This window comes from Hypanus sabinus, chromosome 13 (assembly GCF_030144855.1).
Source record: "Hypanus sabinus isolate sHypSab1 chromosome 13, sHypSab1.hap1, whole genome shotgun sequence".
Lineage (NCBI taxonomy): Eukaryota > Metazoa > Chordata > Chondrichthyes > Myliobatiformes > Dasyatidae > Hypanus > Hypanus sabinus.
This window is the reverse complement of record NC_082718.1, coordinates 10,837,234-10,858,161: the sequence shown is the minus strand read 5'-3', so window position 1 is coordinate 10,858,161 and position 20,928 is coordinate 10,837,234. Positions and strand designations below refer to the sequence as shown.

Below are 20,928 nucleotides of genomic sequence, written 5' to 3'. Positions count from 1 at the left end.
CCGATTCAGATATTATGGGCTTCAGAGTTAACCAGGAGGAATATAAGATTAATTTATTTGCTGACGATGTTCTGATTTATCTAACAAACCCATTGCATTCGTTGCATAAACTATCTTTTAGATTGGAAGAATATGGGAGAATATCAGGGTATAAAGTAAACTGGGAGAAAAGTGAATTTTTACCCCTTACTAAAGGAGATTATAGTCAATGTTGATTCGTAACTCAATTTAGATGGCCGAAAAATGGTATAAAATATTTAGGTATAAGAGTCGATAATGATATAAACAATTTATATAAATTAAATTATTTGCCATTATTGAAAAAATTCAAGAGGATCTTGATAAATGGATGATGTTACCAATAACATTAGTAGGTAGAGTTAATGCTGTAAAAATGAATATATTTCCCAGATTACAATATTTATTCCAAACATTACCAATACAACTGCCCCAAAAGTTTTTGCAACAGTTGAATAAATGTGTGAGGAAGTTTCTTTGGAAAGGTAAGATGTCAAGAATATTGTTGGAAAAATTGACATGTAAATTTGACCTAGGAGGGTTACAACTCCCAAATTTTAAGAATTATTATAAAGCAAATCAACTTAGATTTATTGCATTTTTTTTTTGATTAAGAAAAACCGGCATGGATTAGAATAGAGTTAGATAAGATAGGAGAAAATATACCAGAAGATTTTATATATAAATGGGAATTCAAATGGATACAGGAAAAGAAAGAACCTTTTATATTAAAACATTTGATCGATTTATGGAATAAGGTAAATGTGGATGATGAGATAAAGAAATCCTTATCAGCAAAGAGAACCCTAATTCAAAATAGACTTATTCCTTTTACAATGAATAATCAACTTTTATATAACTGGTTTCAAAAAGGGATCAGATATATAGGTGACTGTTTTGAAGGAGGTATATTGATGTCATTTGATCAATTAAAGAATATAAATATAAATATCAAATAACACTCTTTTCTGTTATTTTCAATTAAAGGCCTATTTAAGTGATAAACTGGATCAAACAATGTTAATGCCAAAACTTAATGAAATAGAAACTTTAATTCAAAAAGGAAAAATTAAAAAATTTACATCTTGTATGTATAACTTGATTCAAAAACAGACAATTAAACCAGGAATTCATAAGTCAAGACAAAAATGGGAAACTTATTTAATATTAAAATTGATGAAAAAAATTGGTCAAGACTATGTCTTGATAGTATGAAAACTACAATAAATATCCGACTTAGATTAGTACAATACAATTTTTTAAATCAATTATATATTACACCACAAAAAATAAATAGATTAAATCCAAATTTATCTGACCAATGTTTCCGATGTAATCAAGAAATCGGTACTTTTTTACACACTACTTGGTCTTGTTTTAAAATTCAACCTTTTTAAATATATCTTAGACATTTACTGGAACAAATTATTGGAATACAACTTCCACATAGCCCAACATTATTTTTATTAGGCGATATTAAAGGGATAATACCGAAACCTAAATTGAATAAATATCAGAAAAAAATTATAAAAATTGCATTGGCAGTAGCCAAAAAAGCTATTGCAGTTACTTGGAAATCAGATTAATATTTAACTATGGACCATTGGAATAATGAAAGATATAGCTGCATTCCACTTGAAAAAAATTACTTATAATTTAAGAAATGAATATGATATATTTTTGAAAATTTGGCACCCCTATCTACAAAAGATAGGATTAAATATATAGGTCCTTTGAAGATAAAACTATTAGTTATTTGGGGAAAAAAATAAAGATATATACTAAAGTTAATTTGAACTCCATGGTGCACGTGGGGATCCTCCGATATCCAGGCAATTCTTCTTTCTTTCTTTCTGTTTTTTCTTTTTTCTTTTTTTTAGATAGGGATGTTAAGAGGGGAAGGGTTAAGGGGAGGGGGAGGGCTAATATTAATTTTCATTATTCTATCATTCTATTCATTGTATGCAATTCTCTTAAAAATTTAATAAAAAATATATTAAAAAATCACTGGATTCTAGAATGGTTCCAAAGAACTGGAAAATTGCAAATGTCACTCCACTCTTCAAGTGGAGATGGAGGCAGAAGAAAAGTAATCACGGGTCAGTTAGCCTTACTTCGGTGGTTGAGAAAATATTGGATCCATTATTTGGGATGAGGTTTTGAGGTACTTGGAGGTGTATGATAAAGTAGGCCAAAGTCAACATGGTTCCTTAAGGAGAAATCTTGCCTGACAAATCTGTTGGAATTCTTTGAGGAAATATCAGACAGGGTAGACAAAAGAGAGTCAGCAGGTGTAATTTACTTGGATTTTCAGAAGGCCCTTAACAAAGTGCCACACATGTGACTGCTTAATAAGAACCCTTGGTATTACAAGAAAGATATTAGCATGGATAGAAGATTGGTTGACTGGCAGGAGGAAATGAGTGGGAAAAAATGGGGCTTATTCTGGTTGGCTGCTGCTGATTAGTGATGTTCCACAGAGGTCAGTATTGTGACCATTTCTCTTAACATATACATCAACGATTTGCTTGACAGAATTGATGGCTTTGTGGCCATGTTTGCAGATGACACAAAGATAGGTGGAGGGGCAGATACTGTTGAGCAAGCAGAAAGTCTTCAGAAGGACTTAGATTGGGACAATGGACAAAGATGGAATATAGTTTAGAGAAGGAATAAAGGTGTAGAGTGTATGGTCTTGTCCTTTGGTAGAAAGAATAAAGGTGTAAACTATTTCTAAATGGGGAAGAGATTTGAAATTCAGAGGTGCAAATGGAAGTCCAAGAGCAGGTATGTGATGCTTTATAAGGCATTGGTCAAACCGTATTTGGAGTATTGTGAGCAGTTTTGTGCTTCTTGTCTAAGAAAAAAATGTGCTGGCACTGGATAGGGTCTGAGGAGTTTCCCCAAGAATTATTCCAGGAATGAAAGGGTTAACATGTGAGTAGCAGTTGATAACTCTGTGCCTGTACTTGCTGGAGTTTAGAAGAATTAGGGGAGATCTCATTGAAACCTACTGAATATTGAGAGGCCTAGATAAAATGGAGGTGAAGAGGAAGTTGCTTATAGTGGTGAGTCTAGGATTAAAGAGCACAGCCTCAGAATAGAGGGATGTCCATTTAGAACAGAGATGTGGAGGAACTTCTTTATCAGAAGGCAGTGAACCTGTGGAACTCATTGCCTCACACAGCTCTGGAGGCCAGTTACTGGCTATATTTAAAGAGGGATTTGACAGGAATTTGGTTAGTAAAAATGGGGTTGAGAGGGGTAATAGATCAACCATGGTGGAGGAGTGAAGCAGACTGAAATGGCTGAGTGATTCTAGCTACTCCATTTTGAGAAAAACAGATTTAATGGAGTTGCCAAAAGTCTTGAACCTAAAACATTAGCTTTTCCCCTTTCCACAGATAGTGTTCAGCCTGATGAGTGTCTCCAGCACTTTCTGTTTTTACTTCAGATTTGTTTTGCATCTGTAGTGTCTGTTTGTGATTTTCATTCTCCATTCCAACCCAGCAGCTGAAAATCCTTCATTCCTGGAACCTAGTAGGATCTTTTCTGCTCTTTTGTCAGGACCTTCACCTCCAAAAGATGTTGGCAAAAATTCCAGCTGTGGTACTTCATATAGTCTTGTTAAAGTTTGCCAGCTTCAAGCAGAGGTAGATGGTCCCATGTTTGGACACTAAGATCTATTCCATAGAGATCAGCCCCAAATCATGATGCTTTCTGCTGATTCTGCATTCTGTTTTCTTTTAAATACCTTGATGAAAATACATAAGATATGATCTGTCTGGATGGCACGCAAAACAAAAGCCTTTCTGCAACATGTAACAACTATAAACCAATTTCAACTCCAGTTCCAGAAAAGTAGAAATCAGAAGTAAAGATGGGGCATCATTCTTGCTGGAGCTAGGGCAGGAAGTCACACTATTCATGTGCTAAAAGCCCAAGAAGTAAAGCAAAGAACATTCTATACAAAAACTTAGGTAAAATTTAATTTCCATAGCGACATCTTTATTGCAGTGTTTGAGTGTAGAAATAGAAAATTAGTGTTACAATTTACATAGCAGTGGTAAAGCCACATATTCAGTGTTGGTTCTCTCATTTAAGGATGGACATGGTGTCTTTGGAGACAGTCCAAAGGAGAGGTACCAGACTAATTTCTGGGATGAGAGAGTTGTCCTTACATGAATAGTTTTTAAAAAATTAGATCAATATTCTTTGGAATTCAGAGAGTAAGAAGTGATCATACTGAAAGATGTATAAACCGCAGAGTGAATCTCAAGATTTTTTTATGAGTGGGAGAGTCTCAAATGAGAGAACACTGAGTTACAACATTAGGTGTAGTAATACAAAACTAAAATGACTGAGAAATTCTCACAGCAATCTCGAGAATTCTATAAACCTGAGGTATGTTGGAGCTAATTCATGAAGGTACTTATTTGAAGAAGAGTTGCATTTTGAAAAGATCAGGGAATTTTTCATTGTAAACTGGTACTGAATAGATGAGACTGAGCACAGATTGGTTATGATCGTATAAAATGGTGGGGCAGGCTTGTGGGGCCCAATAGCTTACTCATGCCCTCTTTTTGTATGTTCTCTTGTTTGAAATAATTAAATACAATGGATCAGAAATGGGAACAAGTGAGCGTACTGATTTCTACAGCACTCCCTATCATCCTGCTCTCTCTGAGGTCTCCAGTCTTTTCCTTTTAATTTCTCTTACTCTGTTTGTTACATTTCTAGTCACCTAACCACAGGAAAAATATCATTAAGATTGAAAGAGTGCAGAGTAAATTTACAAGGATGTTGCTAGGACTTGAGGATCTAAGTTATAAGGGAAGTTTGAGCTGGTAAGGACTCTATTCCCTGGAGCTGAAGAAATTGAGAGGAGATTTGATAGAGATAAACATAATTATGAGGGCTACAGACAGAGTAAATGCAAGTAGACATTTTCCACTGAAGTTGGGTAAGACTGGAACAAATGGGTTATGGGTGATTGATAAAATTTTTAAGGTGGGCATGAGGGAAACTTCTTCACTCAGAGGGCGGTGAGAGTGTGGAACAAGCTGCCAGTGGAAATGGTGCACATGAGCTCAATTTCAACATTTAAGAGAAGTTTGAATAGGTACATGGATGGGAGGGGGTTGGAGGGCTACAGTCTGGATGCAGGTCGATTGAACTATACAGATTAATAGCTTAGCATTAACTAGATGGATTGAAAGCCCTGTTTATGTTCTGTAGTGTTCTCTTGACTGTTTCTAATTCCTCCTACTTTGACATTGTATCATCCATTGACTCCCCCACCCCACTGACAGGACACTTGAATGTGTCCCCCTTCAACAACTGCACGGTGGCAAGAGTTACCAATAGCAAATAGAAAGACAAAAATGTGGAATATTTTTTAAATGTTTCTACCAAACGTATGTTTTGAAGACAAAAGGCCCAATGATTAATGGTTTCCTTGCACAAATTCCGGCTACAAGTTGGATGATCCATTATCTCAGCTCACCGGCAAATCCAGAACCAGCTGGTAGTTTTTTCAGGAGAGACATAAAAACGTAAGAACGTAACAGCAGGAAACGGCCATCTTGACGCATCAAGCCTGCTCCACCATTCAACACGATCAAGGGGGACTTGGCTGTGGACTCAGTTCCACCTACCTACCTATTTACCTAACCTTTAATTCCCCTGCTATGCAAATATCTATCTAACTGTGTCATAAGTATACTTAATAAGGTAGCCTCTACTGCCTTCTCCCAGAGTGTGACGACAGTCCTTGACGAGGATGGTTTGGACCCAAATGCTAGGGTATCTAAGGCTGGGATCGAGACTTGGTCTCAAACAGGATCGAGAAACTGAGCACAAAAGAAATGCTAGATGAATCACTGGTAGGCTTATGATTGAACACTGAACCTATGTTCAGGTGTTCCTTCAAATCTCAACTCCTGACACCGAAAACATGAATAACAATTAATGGGAGCATCCTTAGCCCTTAAAGAGGTTGCACCAGCTATCTGTGCTCCAGACAGCTTGGAAGCTGGTTTGGTTGGGAATGTCTCATAACACAAAGAATTCCTCAGTTTCCAATCATCTCCATCCTACATCCACAGTATTTCCCAAAATCTTGAAGCTACATCCCTTACTTCTAGTGTCACTTATCACTGAAAACAACTTCCCTGCCTCTACCTTATCTATCCCTTTCATAATTTTATATACTTCTATAAGATTCACTCTCATTCTTCCAAACTCCAACAAGTATAGTCTTAGTTGACTCAATCTGTCCTCATAGCCAAACTCTCGCATTTCTGGAACCGGCCTGATGAACCTCCTCGGCATTGCCTCCAAAACCAGTATATTTTTCCTCAAGTAAGGAGACCAGAACTGGATGCATGACTCCAGGTGCGGCGTCACCAGTACCCAGTACAGTTGCAGCATAATCTCCCTGCTCTTAAATTCAATCCCTCCAGCAATTAATTTGTCTTCTTGATAAGCTGGTGCACCTGCAAACCAACTTTTCTGATTCATACACAAGCACCCCCAGGTCCTTCTGCACAGCAGCAGAGTCTTTGAACAAATTTTGCCAAGTGTTTGAAAGAAGTCTGGAACTTCACTAGAAATGGAATTATCAAACTGAACATGATCAGTGAACCGGTTAATCCTCAAACATCCCAGGGACTTTGTAACTACTCTGGGAAAAATGTCGAAGATACTTCTGAGGAAGTGCAGTCCTGATGAAGGGTCTCAGTCCAAAATATCAACCATTCATTCCCCACAATCAATGCTGCCTGACCTGCTGAGTTACTCCAGCATTTTATGTGTGTTGCTCAAGATTTCCAGCATCTGCAGAATCTCTTGTGTTATTGTAGAAGACTGGCCTGACCACCAGATGGCAGTAGTGACTTCCCCAATTCTGTGACCAGGCAGCTCCACCACTTTGTCTGTACCACTGCAAGGAACACACAGGATCCAGCCAACAGAGTTGGAGAGGAGATCAGGTGGTGCTCTGTAATGCAGTCTCGGGTGCTGACAAACAAGAGTTACAGACACTGGAATTAAGGAAAGCCAAAAATAAAACATTATTAAATGTCTGGCAAAATATCATAGAAACATATCATAGAAATAGAACATGGAACATTACAGCACAGAACAGGCCCTTCAGCCCACCATGTTGTGCCCACCCTTCAACTTTCCTTCCCACATAGCCCTCCATTTTTTCATCCAAGTGATAAGAGTCTTTTCAGTGTCCCTATTATCTGCCTCTATCACCCACAACCCTCCCCCCCCCCACAGCAGTACAACCTGTGTAAAAAAAATCTGCCTCTGAAACCCTCCCTGTACTTTTCTCCAATCACCTTAAAATTGTGCCCCCCTTGTATTAGCCATTTCTGCCCTGGGAAAAAGTCACTCTATCCGGCTGTCTACTCTAACTGTGCCTCTTTTCATCATGTACGGCTTACTTTTTCTGGGATGTTGTGGTACAGACAGGGCTGGCTTGTATCCTGCAACACAATAGTGATTTCACTTCAACTGTACATGCAACAAATATGCAAGTAATTACTTTTACCATCAAAGCTGTTCCCAACTGAGCTAAGCTTCAAAACCAGAGCTTATAAAGATCATGAGAGGCATAGTTATTCTCCCAGAGGGAGTAAAAAGATTTACTTGTCATTTGTACATCAAAACAAACAGTGAAATACGTCACTTGTATCAAAAAACCAGGCCATTAAGGTGATGGGGAAGATTAAAGGAGATTTATGAGTTAAGTCTTTTGACACAGAGATAGTAGGTGCCCAGAATGTGTTGCTAGGGGAGGTAGATGAAGCAGATATTACGGTGATGTCTAATAGGCATTTGGATAAACACATTAGGGCGGCATGATAGTGTAGAGGGTTAGTGTAATGCTTTATAGTACTGGTTCAATTCCCGTCGCTGTCTGTAAGAATGTTGTTTCTTCCAGGTGCTCTGGTTTCCAACGCCATTTCAAAGACATGACGTAGGATTAGTAAGATCTGAGCATGATATGTTGGTGCCAGAGAGGGATACGGTCAATACACAGGCTGGGAAGAGAGGGATACACACCAGGAAGAGAGGGATACGGTCCATACACACCAGGAAGAGAGAGATACGGTCATACACACCAGGAAGAGAGGGATACGGTCCATACACACCAGGAAGAAAGGGATACGGTCATACACACCAGGAAGAGAGAGATACGGTCCATACACACCAGAAAGAGAGGGATACGGTCCATACACACCAGAAAGAGAGGGATACGGTCCATACACACCAGAAAGAAAGGGGTATGGTCCATACACACCAGGAAGAGAGGCATATCGTCCGTACACACCAGAAAGAAAGGGATATGGTCCATACACACCAGGAAGAGAGGCATATCGTCCGTACACACCAGAAAGAAAGGGATATGGTCCATACACACCAGGAAGAGAGGCATACAGTCCGTACACACCAGGAAGAGAGAGATACGGTCCATACACACCAGGAAGAGAGGGATACGGTCCATACACACCAGGAAGAGAGGGATACAGTCCAATTAACAGGCTGGGAGGATTAGTTTGATTGGTAGTATGTTCGTTGTTTGCATCCTGGGCCGGTGGATGTGCTCCTATGCTGTACTGTACGTTCTTATCAGCCAGACTGTGTCTGCACTGTGAAGAGTTCTGGGATCACAGACACTACAATGACTCACTAAGGCTTTACTGACAGAAGTTCTCAGTCCCACAAGCTACGCTCAGGAAGATGATGGTCAGCAGGAGCATGGCAACACCATTGTCTCCAAATTCCCTTCCCCAACCACATATAAAAAAACGTAGCAGCTGCTCATCTTCTTCACGACCCTTACCAATTACTATCAATACACCATGGAAAGCATTCTGTCTGGATGTGTCACAGCTTGGTACAGCAACTGCTCTGAGTGAGACTGCAAGGAAGTGCAGAGGGTGGTGGGCACTAATCAGCACAGCACACAAGTCTGCCTGCCCTCCACTGTCTTCCCTCTGACTGCCTCAGGAAAGCAGCCAGCATAATGGAAGACCCACACACCCTGGACTTTTTTCCTTCTCCCCTCTTCCATTGGCCAAAGATAGAAAATCCTGAAAGCACGTACCAACAGGCTCATGTAATAGTTTCTGTCCTAGTATGATAAGCTGGATTCTTGACCTCACACTTATTACGATTTTGCACCTTATTGCTTCCTTGTGCTGCACTTTTTCTGTAGCTGTTGCACTTTATTCTGCATTCTATTATTGTTTTACCTTGTTCTACCTCAATGCATTGTGTAATGATTTGATCTGCATAATCAGTATGCAGGAAAAGCTGTTCACTGTATACAACCATAAGACACAGGAGTAGGATTAGGCCATTCAGCCCATCAGATCTGCTCTGCCATTCCATTATAGCCAATTTATTCCCCCTCTTAAACCTAATCTCCTGGCCTCTCTCCATAACCTTTGCCCATCCTGGCTATTAAGAACCTATCAACCTCTGCTTTAAATATAGTATACGCAATGACCTGGCATACACAGAGTCTGTGGCAATGAATTCCACAGATTCACCAGCATTTAGCTAAAGAATTCCTCCTCATCTCTGTTCTAAAGGTATGTCCTATCTGTGGCTGTGGCTTGGGGTTCTAACTCTCCCACTATAGGAAGCATCCTCTCCACATCAACTCTATCCCGGCTTTTCTATTTTCTATATGTTTCAATGCCCCATTATTCTTCTAAACTCCAGCATGCACAGGCCCAGGGCCATCAAATGCTCCTTAGATGTTAATGCTTTCATTCCTGGGGTCATTCTTATGAAACTCCTCTGGACACTCTCCGATGCCAGCACAGCTTTTCTATCAAAAGGGACCCAAGGTTGTTCACAATGCTCCAAGTGCAGTCTGCACAATGCCTTAAAAAGCTTTGGCACTACATCCTTCCTTTTAAATTCTAATATTCTAGATAAGAATGACAACATTGCATTTGCCTTTCTTACCACCAACTCAAACTGCAACCTTGAGAAAATTCTGCAAAATCCTGATTTTTGAATTTTCTCCCCACTTAGAAAAGCCTATGCCTTTATTCCTTCTAGCAAAGTGCACGACCATACACTTCCCAACACTGTGTTCCATCTGACACTTCTTTGTCCATTTTCCTAATCTGTCTAAGTCCTGCAGATTCACTGCTTCCTAAACACTTCCTGACTCTCCACCTATCTTTAGATCATCTGCAAACATGGCCACAAAGCCATCAATTCCTTCATCCAAATCAGTGACATATAACGTGAGTAGAAGTGGTCCCAACATTGACCTCTACACATCAAAACTTGTCACCAGCATCCCTCTTTTTTCCCACTCTTTGCCCCCTGCCTGTCAGCCAGTCTTGTATTCATGTTAGTCAACTTTCATGTAATACCATGGGCCCTTATCTTGTTAAACAGCCTCATGTGAGGTACCTTGTCAAATGCCTTCTGAAAATCTAAGTAAACAGCATCCATTGTTTTCCTTTGTCTACCCTGCCTGTTGCACTCTCAAGGAATCCCAATAGATTTGCCATGCAAGATTTCCCCTTAAGGAACCAGGGACTGCAACATCAGACAAACTGGCCTATAGTTTTCCTTTCTGCTGCCTCCCTCTCTTCTTAAAGAATGAAGTGACATTTGTAATTTTCCAGTCCTCTGAAATCAATCCAGAACCTAGTGATTCTTGAAAGATTGTTACGAATGCCTTCACAATTTTTTCAGCCTCTTTCAAACCCCTGGGATATCGTCCATCTGGTCCAGGTGACTTACCTACCTTCGAACCTTTCAGTTTCCCAAGCACCTTCTCCTTAATAACAGCAACTACACTCCCTCTGACACTCTTGAATTTCTGGCTTACTGCTGTAGTCTCCCATGATGAAGACTGATGCAAAATACTTAAGTTTGTCCCCCATTACTATCTCTTCCAGTGGTTCGACATCCACTCTCGCCTCTCTTTTTCTCATTATATATCTGAAAAAACTTTTGGTATCTTTCCTGGCTAGCTTACCTTCATATTTCATCTTTTCTCTCTTTATGGCTTTTTTAGTTGCCTTCTGTTAGTACGTTTATCTCAGTTCATGTGACAACAGTAAACCAATTCCAATTCCAATTTCAATTCAATGCCAATTTGTATGTGTCATCACAATTCTATCAATGTTTCTGGGTTCTACAAACCAGCAGTGAAAGAGTTAATTCACCTGAAGATAGTAACATGATTATTCTTTTCTTGTTTATTTGCACCTAATGACATTAGTAACAAGGTGGCTGCTATGACCTCTGGAAGGCAATGGGAAAGAGGTGCTTTAAAAGGCAGTAAAGAGCATCTTTCTGTTTCATAAGGCTCTTGGTCGTGTTTAGGGAGACTGCAGTGATGCTTATTGATGTTTCAAACAACCGAGAGAATTGTAGATCTCTAACTGTGCATGCATGATGTTTCTCATCTCAAGGTCTGTAGTCACCTTTCCCAGGAATGGAAAGGCTACAGAAAATGGGGTACACACCTCAGTCCATCACAGGCAAAGCCCTTCCCAGCACTGGGTACATTTACATGGAGTGCTACCTCAAGTAAACAGCAGCCATAATCAAAGACACACCACAATCCAGGCCATGATATCTTCTCACTACAACCATTGAGCAGGAGGTACAGGAGCCTTAGGCGCCACACCACCATGTTCAAAAACAGTTATTATCTACAACCTTCAGGCTCCTGGTCCAGTGTGGATAACCTCATTCAATGTCTCTGAGGTGGTCAATGGGGCAGTTGTGGTAACTACAGACTCTACCAAAGGTGAGGTTGTAGCTGGCCGATGGGGCAAGTGGGTGAGCGTGGTGGGCAGCTTTTGAGGTGGTGGGCTTGATGTCACATATGCAAGGTTACAGAGTGCTATCGATGCATAGCCTCCAGGTTCTCAATGCTTCCCCACCCTCACTGTTTATGGGCAGGAGACTCCAGGGGCTCAGTGAAGATGCTGCATTTCTTTATGCAGTATGGTAGTGAAGTGGTTAGCATAACACTTTACAGCACAAGCAATCAGGAACACGATTCAATTCTCACTGCTTTCGTTAAAAGGTTTGTATGTTCTCCCCATGACTGCATGGGCTTCCTCCCACATTCCAGAAGACGTACAGATTAGGGTTGGTAAGTTGTGGACATGCTAGGTTGGTGCCAGAAGTGTGGCAATGCTTCTACACTGCCTCCAGCATATATTTGGATTGTGTTGGTCATAGAAACAAACAAAGCATTTCACTGTATGTTTCAATGTACATATGACAAATAAAGCTAATCTTTTATTTTTGAAGCTTGGAGCACATCACTGATCCTTCTTCTCATCTCCTCCCATGGCTGACTGCTTTGGGAGTTAGATGTTGGCCAGCTTGAGAGTAACCAGGGCCTCAGTGCTGGGTCAGTGATGTACTCAAAGCTTCCCTGAAGAAACACAACATCGCCACTCCAGAACGAAGAGGTGGGGAGTTCTCCCAGAGCAGTGACCAGGTTAAATACAGATCCCGGCCATTGGAACTTCCTTTTTTCTGGGAGGTTACAATGGATAAAGTGATCTGCCATTGCTCCTAATTGCTTCACTAGCTGCAAAGGCTGTTGAGATTGGTATTGATATTAGTTCAGTATTGCCACATGCAGCAAGACAGAGTGAAAAGCCTGTCATACAGATCAATTCACTAAAACAATAACGCAACATAAAGTGAAAAGCTGCAGAAAAAGTGCAGAGCAGGTAAATGATAAAGTTGTAAGATCATGAGGTAGACTGAGGCCAAGAATCATTTTAATCCTTCATAAGTTCTTGTTTTTCTTTTCAGTGAAACACAAAGCTGGCGTTAGAGCTCCAGAAATGTCAGTCCTCCTGTGTCTTCATCTCTGTCCTCTCGGTCCCATTCCACCACCCTCTCTTCTACAGGGAAAACATGGCAACTATTTCAGAATGTGTTTCTGACAACTAATGGCTTCCTTTACATGTATATTTGTCATCAGAGGGAAGAGATGAAAAGCAAATAAAAGTTAACCTTAAGATTCTCAGGTGATTAGGTAATAAGTAGCTGACAGGAATTTGGTAGCTGGATCAAGATTAATTAAATACATAAGCTCTTGCTACAAATCGCAATAGTAAATACATGGGACGTCATCAAAGGTTGATTCAAATCTGTGACCTGCAATGGAAATGGTGGCAGCAAGTTGCCAGTATCTAAGCGTATGTGTACTACAGCTCAATGAAAATAAAAGGTGAAGAAAGCCAGTACATTCTCCCCATACGTATCCAGCTCTCCCTTGAGCACAAAACCACCATGCCCATCTCAGCCCAGCAATTACTGGTCTGCCAACCGAAATCTCACCATTTCCCCCCAATTTTAATGTTTCACAACACAGGTCATTTAGCCCATTGGCTCCATTCTGATTTGACAAAATACATGCTAAAGGATGTCAAGGCACTCTGGGTTGGCTGAAGTCTCAAAATCCCTAGCATGTACCTCCCAGAGGTTTCTTGCCACTTGTCTCCCAAAGGCAGCCCTCCTTTGCCATGTATCTCCTAGGGGTGCCTTGCCATGTACCACCCAGAGGTGCCCTGCCATCTGTCTCCCAAGAGCAGAGTCAACCCGATAAACTAGTAATGTACTTAGGCAGTGGGCCAAATGCAATTCAATTCAATCTGTCTTTGAAAGGGCGATTGGCTATGGAGGTAGATTGGTCTCAAGGTTCTTGGACATCCTATTATCAATTCACAATTCCAGCTGACAGAGACACAGAATAAACTGGTGTTGAGTTTGAACTCCTTCTGGTTTCTGTCCCATGACTGCCTTTCCAAATTATTGACTTCTGCTTTCTGGCCTCTCCCAATGTAACCAGAATTAACCCAATTTCTTGCATGCTGTACAGTGTCAAAATGCACAGCGGCAGACCTTCAAAGTCTGTAAGACCTATTCAGCTGTCCTTTTCAGCTTTCTCTGGCTGTCTGGGCATCATTGTTGATGTCATGGCCAAGGAACTCACCTCAGGAGGCAAAAAAAAATTTGGCATATTTCCATCAATCCTTACCACTATTTACTGGTGCACCACAACACAGAAAGCATTCCATCTCAATGTGTAATGGTGCATAGGGTAATTGCTCTGCATGGGACCACAAGAAACTGCGGAGAGCTATGGACATAGCTCAGCACATCATAGGAACCAGTCTCCCCTCCATAGACTCTGTCTGTACTTCCCAATGTCTCAATAAAGCAGCCAGGATGATAAAAGATGCCACCTACATTTGGCATTCCCTCTTCTCTCCTCGCTCATTGGGATGAAGATACAAATACCTGATAGAATGCACCACCAGGCTCAAGCAAAGCTTCTACCCCACTGCTGTAAGACTATTAAATGGTTCCCTAATACAGTAAGCTAGACTCATGAGCTTACAATCTACCTCCTAATGATCTTGCGCATTACTGTTTCCTTGCATTGAACTTCTCTGTAGCTGTTATTCTACCTCGGTGCACTGTGTAATGAAACTGATCTGTATGAACAGCTTTTCACTGTATCTCACCACATGTAGCATTTATTTATTTATTCAGATACGGTGTGGAATAGGCCCTTCTGGCCCTTCGAGCCGTAGTACCCAGCATCCGCCCATTTAACCCTAGCTTAATCAGGGGACAGTTTACAATGACCAATTAACCTACCAACCAGTACATCTTAGGAGGAAACCGGCGCACTCACAGGAAACCCATGTGGCTATGGGGAGAAGGTACAAACTCCTTACAGAGAGTGGCGGGAATTGAACCCAGTTCACTGGTACGGTAAAGCATTGTGCTGTCCCAATAAATATTCTGCTACATTACCATGTTGTCCCAATAGATCAATAAAAGAGTTTAACCTCCCACACTAGTGCTAAATTCCAGGCAAATGAGACGGCAATAACCACTGGTGATATACTGTTTTTGAATAAGTGATCAAGGGACTTGCGCGTCTCTAACTTCAGATTCCTCTTCAAAAAATCCATATTTGTGACCAGTCAAGGGATGGATTCAAAGAAGCAATTAGGAAATCATTTGAATACTTCAGTGATAGTTGCGCAGAAGAGTAAAAATGTGCTAGAATCATGTTAAACACCGGTTAGGCCAGACCTAGAGCACTGTGACACAGCTGGTCACCACACTACAGGGTGAGAAGACAACTGAAGGGGCAGAAAGTGTTGACAAAAGTCCTTTCAGGACTGGAGAAACTTAGTTGTGAGGAAAGATTGAGCAGATTGTGGTGTTTAGCTGAAGGTGATTTAACTGAGGTTCTCAGTAAGCAAGGCAGGTTGAATCTGTTCACTGAGCAGAGATGTCATTAACTTGCGGAATGATGGAGAGAAATTAAATTTCTAGCCAGATGGAGGTCGGGAATCCGGAACTCAGAACCATCCAGGAGGTACAATGGAGGTATGACATCCTGTGGTGAGCTTCAAGAGGTACAGTATTTTCATCACACCCCACGACTGTTTGTTTTGTTGTTGGACTGTGAAATGAAGAGGCCAATCTACCTCATAGCCTTTCAGAGTCTGGGCAAATTATGCAACACACAGAGGTGGCTGAAGAGATTGTGGAGGCATTAATAATGATCTTTCAAGAATCTCTAGATTTTGGAAGGGGTTGAGGCAGGAGAAAGGAAATTATAGGCCAAACAAGAGGAAATTTGCAGGAGCTGGAAATTCAAACAACACACACAAAATGCTGGTGGAACACAGCAGGTCAGGCAGCATCTATAAGGACTGACGAAGTCCGACAAAGGGTCTGGGCCCGAAACATCAACAGTGCTTCTCCTTATAAATTATAGGCCAGTTAGTCTGTCCTGAGTGTCTGGGAAGATGGTGGAGTTGATTGTTAAGGATGTGGTTTTGGGGTACTTGGAGGCACATGATAAAATAGGCCAAAGTCAGCATGGTTTCCATCAGGGAAAATCTTGCCTGAAAAATCTGTTGGAATTCTTTGAAGAAATAACAAACAGGTTAGACAAAGGAGAATCAGATGATGTTGTGAATTTGGAAATTCAGAAGGCCTATGACAAGGTGCCACGCATGAGGCTACAACACTCTATGAGCCCACGGCAATACATGAAAGATTCTAGCATGGATAAGGCAGAGGCTGATGGACAAGAGGCAAAGAGTGGAATAAAGTAGTGTCTTTTCTGGTTGGTGGCTGGAGACTAGGGTGTTCTATAGGGATCTGTGTTGAGATTGATTGTTTTTACATTATATGTCAATGATTTGGATAATGGAGTTGATGGCTTTGTTGCAAAGATTGAAGGTGATATGAAGATAGGTGGAGGTGCAGGTAGTTTTGAAGAAATAGGAAGGCTACAGAAGGACGTACACAGATTAGGAGAATGGGCAAAGAAGTGGCAGATGGAATACAGTGTACGATCATGCACTTTGGTAGAAAAAATTGAAAATGGTTGACAATTTTCTAAGTGGAGAGAAAATACAAAAATTAGAGGCATAAAGGGATTTGGGAGTCCTTACGCAGGATTCACTCAAGATTAATTTGCAGGTTGAGTCTGTGATGAAGAAGGTAAATATAATAGCATTCATTTCAAGAGGTCTAAAATATGAAAACAAAGATGCAATGTTTAGATTTTATAACGCACTGTTGAGGCCTCACTTGGGAGTATTGTGAGCAGGTTTGGACCCCTTATCTTAGAAAGGATGTGCTGGAATTGGACAGGGTTCAGAGGAGGTTCAGGAAAATATTTCCAGGATTAAACGGCTTGTCATATGAAGAGCATTTGATGGCTCTAGCACCTGTATTCACTGAAATTCAGAAGCATGAGGGGTGACTTCATTGAAACCTATTGAATGGTGAAAGGCCTTGATATAGTAGATGTCAAAAGGATGTTTCCTATAGTGGGAGTGGCTAAGACCAGAGGATACAGCCACAAAATAGAAAAGTGTCTTTTTAGAACAGAGATGAGGAGGAACTTTTTTAGCCATAGAGTGGTGAATCTGTGAAATTTGTTGCCACAGACAGCCGTGGAGGCTAAGTCTTTATGCATACTTAAAGCAGAGGTTCATAGATTATTAATTGGTCAGGGTATGAAGGGTTATGGGAGAAGGCAGGAGATTGGGTTTGAGAGGAAAAATGGATCAGCATGATGAAATTTTGGAGCAGACTTGATAAGCCAAATGGCCTAATTTTGCTCCTATATCTTATGGTCTAAAGTGCTGGAGAAATTCAGTAAGTCAGGCAACATCTATGGAAGGATATAAACCATCATTCCCTCCATAGATGCTGCCTGACTTGCTGAGTTCCTCCAGCATTTTGTGTGCATTGCTCCAGATTTTCCGCATCCGTAGAATCTCTTGTCTCTGGGCAAACTAAGTTGCATTTGGCCTATTACTCACTTCAGGAGTCTCAATGGATGGCCCACCCTTGAGAGACACAAGGCAGGGCAGAGTAGCCCTCAACCACGATGTGACCTCAGCCAGCCAGAATACTTTGACATCTTCTGGCAGGGAGCAAGGCTTTCCTGTGGAGCTGTGCCTTCTCTCAAAGCTGGAAGGTGATTTGTTAAAAAAATAGTTGTTAAATATTCCTGACATTCAGACACATTTATAAACTAAAAATGACACTGTAAATAATCATTAAAATGAAAAGGAAGAACTAAAAGCACGGTAAAACATTGAATTAAATTAAAATTGAAACAAGAAATAAATAAATTAGCTAAAAAGGAAACAAAATGCTGGAGATACTCAGTGTCCGAAGCACCATCAGTGGAAGCATTTCAGGTCCAGACCTGGGGAGCAAAGTGGTAAATGTGTCTGCGTCTGCTACATGTCTTGACCCATAGTAAATAGCCATTGAATGTCTTTATAAGGACACTGAGACACAGTTCCCATAAACCCCAAAAGGCAGTAGTTTATTGGTGAGGCACCACACCACACTTAACAATCATTTGCCTATTGAGTCATGGAGTCATAGAGCACTACAACACACAAACAGGAATCACAAAGTACACTGCAGATGCTGTGGTCAAATCAACACGTACAAAAGCAGATGAACATAACAGGTCGGGCTGCATCCATTGAAATGAGCAGTCAACGTTTCGGGCTGAGTTCATCCAGCTTTTGTACGTGTTGATAACACACAAACAGGCCCTGTTGGAAATAACTCGGAAAATGTGTAGCTCAAGTGGTTGATGGTTGGCTGAGTTGAGCTGTTCTCTGATCTTTCCAAACGTTTCGTCACCATACAAGGAGACATCATCAGTGTTGTATATTTGTGGTGTGTCCTCTGAATGCTTGGCCTTTGTATACTTATCAAACAGTTGACTGGTTGTCATTATGGAAACTCAATTGTGATGCAGGGAGGGAGGTCTCATTACCAATTGGTTGTGTGGCAAGCTCTGTGTGTTGTCTGAAATTTTGCCCGCATTGGTTTACAAATGAGTTTGAGGTCCAACTGTTTATTGAATAGTTTGCGGAAAATCATGCTTCTAGGAATTCTCTTTCATGCCGCGTATTTGCTTGCACCCTGGAAGCATGGCTTTCCACAAACTATTCTGTAAACAGACACATTGACCTCAATCCCAGTTATAGGCCAATGTGGGAAAAATTCCAGACAACACACAGAGTTTGCCATACAACCAATCAGCAACAACACCCCTTTCCTAGAGATTCCGAAATGATGAAAAATCAACTGATCAGTAAGTATATAGAAGCTGAGCATTCGGAGGATATGCTACAAGTGAACAGCGCACTGATAATGTCTCCTTGTATGGTAACAAAATGTTTACAAATGCAATGCCAAGATTGGAGAACAACTCAGCCCAACCATCTAGTCTGGTCATTTGTCTAGTCCTATCTACCCGTACCTGGACTATACTGCTCTCTCACATGTACCTATCCAAGCTACTCTTAAATGTTCCAATTGAACTTATGTCTACTACTTCCACTGGCAGCTCATTCCACACTTGCTCACCCTGGAGTTCCTCCTCAGATTCCCCTTCAAGCTGCAGGTTTTAGGCCCTCTGTGACAACGTGGCATTCCCGCAAAGCAGGCACATCTCACGATTCCTTTACCTAATCAGGATCACACCACCACAAAGTCCTTCAAGGAGCAAGTCTGCACAAGCCTGGTGCTGACTATTTTTGGAATGCCTATGTGCCAGTAAACCCCTTCAGAAATGCCAACACACCTAACATACTTCCTGTGCATTGCTAATATTTGAAGATTCTCATCTAAATTCATGTGGGTACATGATTTGTTTGAAATGGTTTTTGATTATGCAACTGGACACTGAGATAGTTTATGTAAGACAGTCTCCTGCTCAGCGGCTAGATTACTATTATTTTCAGAATTACTTGTGCATATAAATCTGCAGACCCAGTCTGCATTGGGAAGGCAGCAGACCGACTCTACATCGTTTCCAACTGAAAACAGATTTCGCATCGATTTCATCCCCAGCCAAAATTCACAAATTTAACAAGTCCACTGCATATTCAAAGCCTATACCATGGTAGTGTGCTCTATGAGACATGGGGAGACTGATTTAACATTTCAAGATGGAAGTTATCAGAAACAATTATGCAAATAAAAAAAATAATGCAGGTGCTACAAATCTGAATTTTAAAAAAAGAGAATGCAGGAGATATAATGCTGAATTTGGGGAGCACGGCAGCGTTGTGGTTAACACAGTGCTTTACAGTACAGGCGATCAGGGTTCAATTCCTGCCGCAGCCTGTAAAGAGCTTGTACATTCTCCACGTGACCATGTGGGTTTCCTCTGGATGCTCCAGTTTCCTTCCACAGTCCAAAGACACACCGGTTAGTGGGTCAGTTGCTCATTGTAAATTTTCCCATGATTGGGTTAGGATGAAAACGAGGGATTGCTGGGTGGCATGGCTTGACAGGCTGGAAGGGCCTTTTCCGTACTGTTTCTCCATAAATAAATATTCAGCAGGTCAGACCGAATCTGTGGGAAGTGAAACAGAAATAACCTGTCAAATTGAAACTACTGCATCAGAAATCATGGACGCAATCTGACCTGCTGAGTATTTCAGCATTTTTTGTTTCTTACATCAGAAGCAATAAGTTATCCTGTTACTAGGGTGTGCCTCTACAGCCACGATCTCCTGCAGTGAGGTTAATTCATACTTATCCCACAAAAGCTGCAGTTGAGGCCAGTCTTTAAAGCACTGCTGTGCCCAACAGCTCGCGCGGACGGGGAGAGACGTCTGGCGATGGCGTTTTGAGGATGAGGATTGCTGATGAAGACGAAGCAAATGCTGTGCTGAGTCACAATTTGCTCCAGGTCCCTCCCTGCTATTTAACTGAGTTTTGAATTTTTTCAGCTAATGTTCCTTAATATTGGAAAGTTCATTTTGGTAATACACCTGTGAAAGTGCCAAAGATACCATACTACGTTAAATACACCATGTACACCCTCCTTAAAAAAAACACTGGCATGCATTATCTATCCTGCAATCTCCTCTACAGTTTGTAATCATTGTGATTTTAGAAGAATTTACAGCCTTTGCAGAGTTAGGAAAAGCCAACATGATTGGTGGCAACACTTCTCCTGCATGCCTTTAGACATCAGATTGGGTAACAACTTGCAACTGAGATGAAATGTTACTGTAATCCCAAGTTTATATCACATCTTATTGAGGTAATAAAATGGACACAACTTGGTTTATGCTGGACTTCATACAAAATAAAACTCTCTATTAGGTGTAACACTTACAAAATGTGGGAGGAGGTCAGTAGGCCATAAGACTTTAAGACTCAGGAACAGAGTAAGGCCACTTGGTCCATTAAGTCTGCTCCATGGCTGTTTTACTTTCCCTCTCAACCTGATTTATCTGTCTTCTCCACATAATGTTTGGTCTGTTACTACTCAAAAACCTATCAACCTCTGCT

General features: G+C 40.9%; 1 protein-coding gene across 1 annotated transcript in view; it reads right to left on the bottom strand.

The window, feature by feature from the left end:
- The window catches only part of LOC132403627 (uncharacterized), a 483,661-nt gene that overhangs the window by 195,845 nt on the left and 266,888 nt on the right, over positions 1–20,928 (bottom strand). The window lies entirely within an intron of this gene.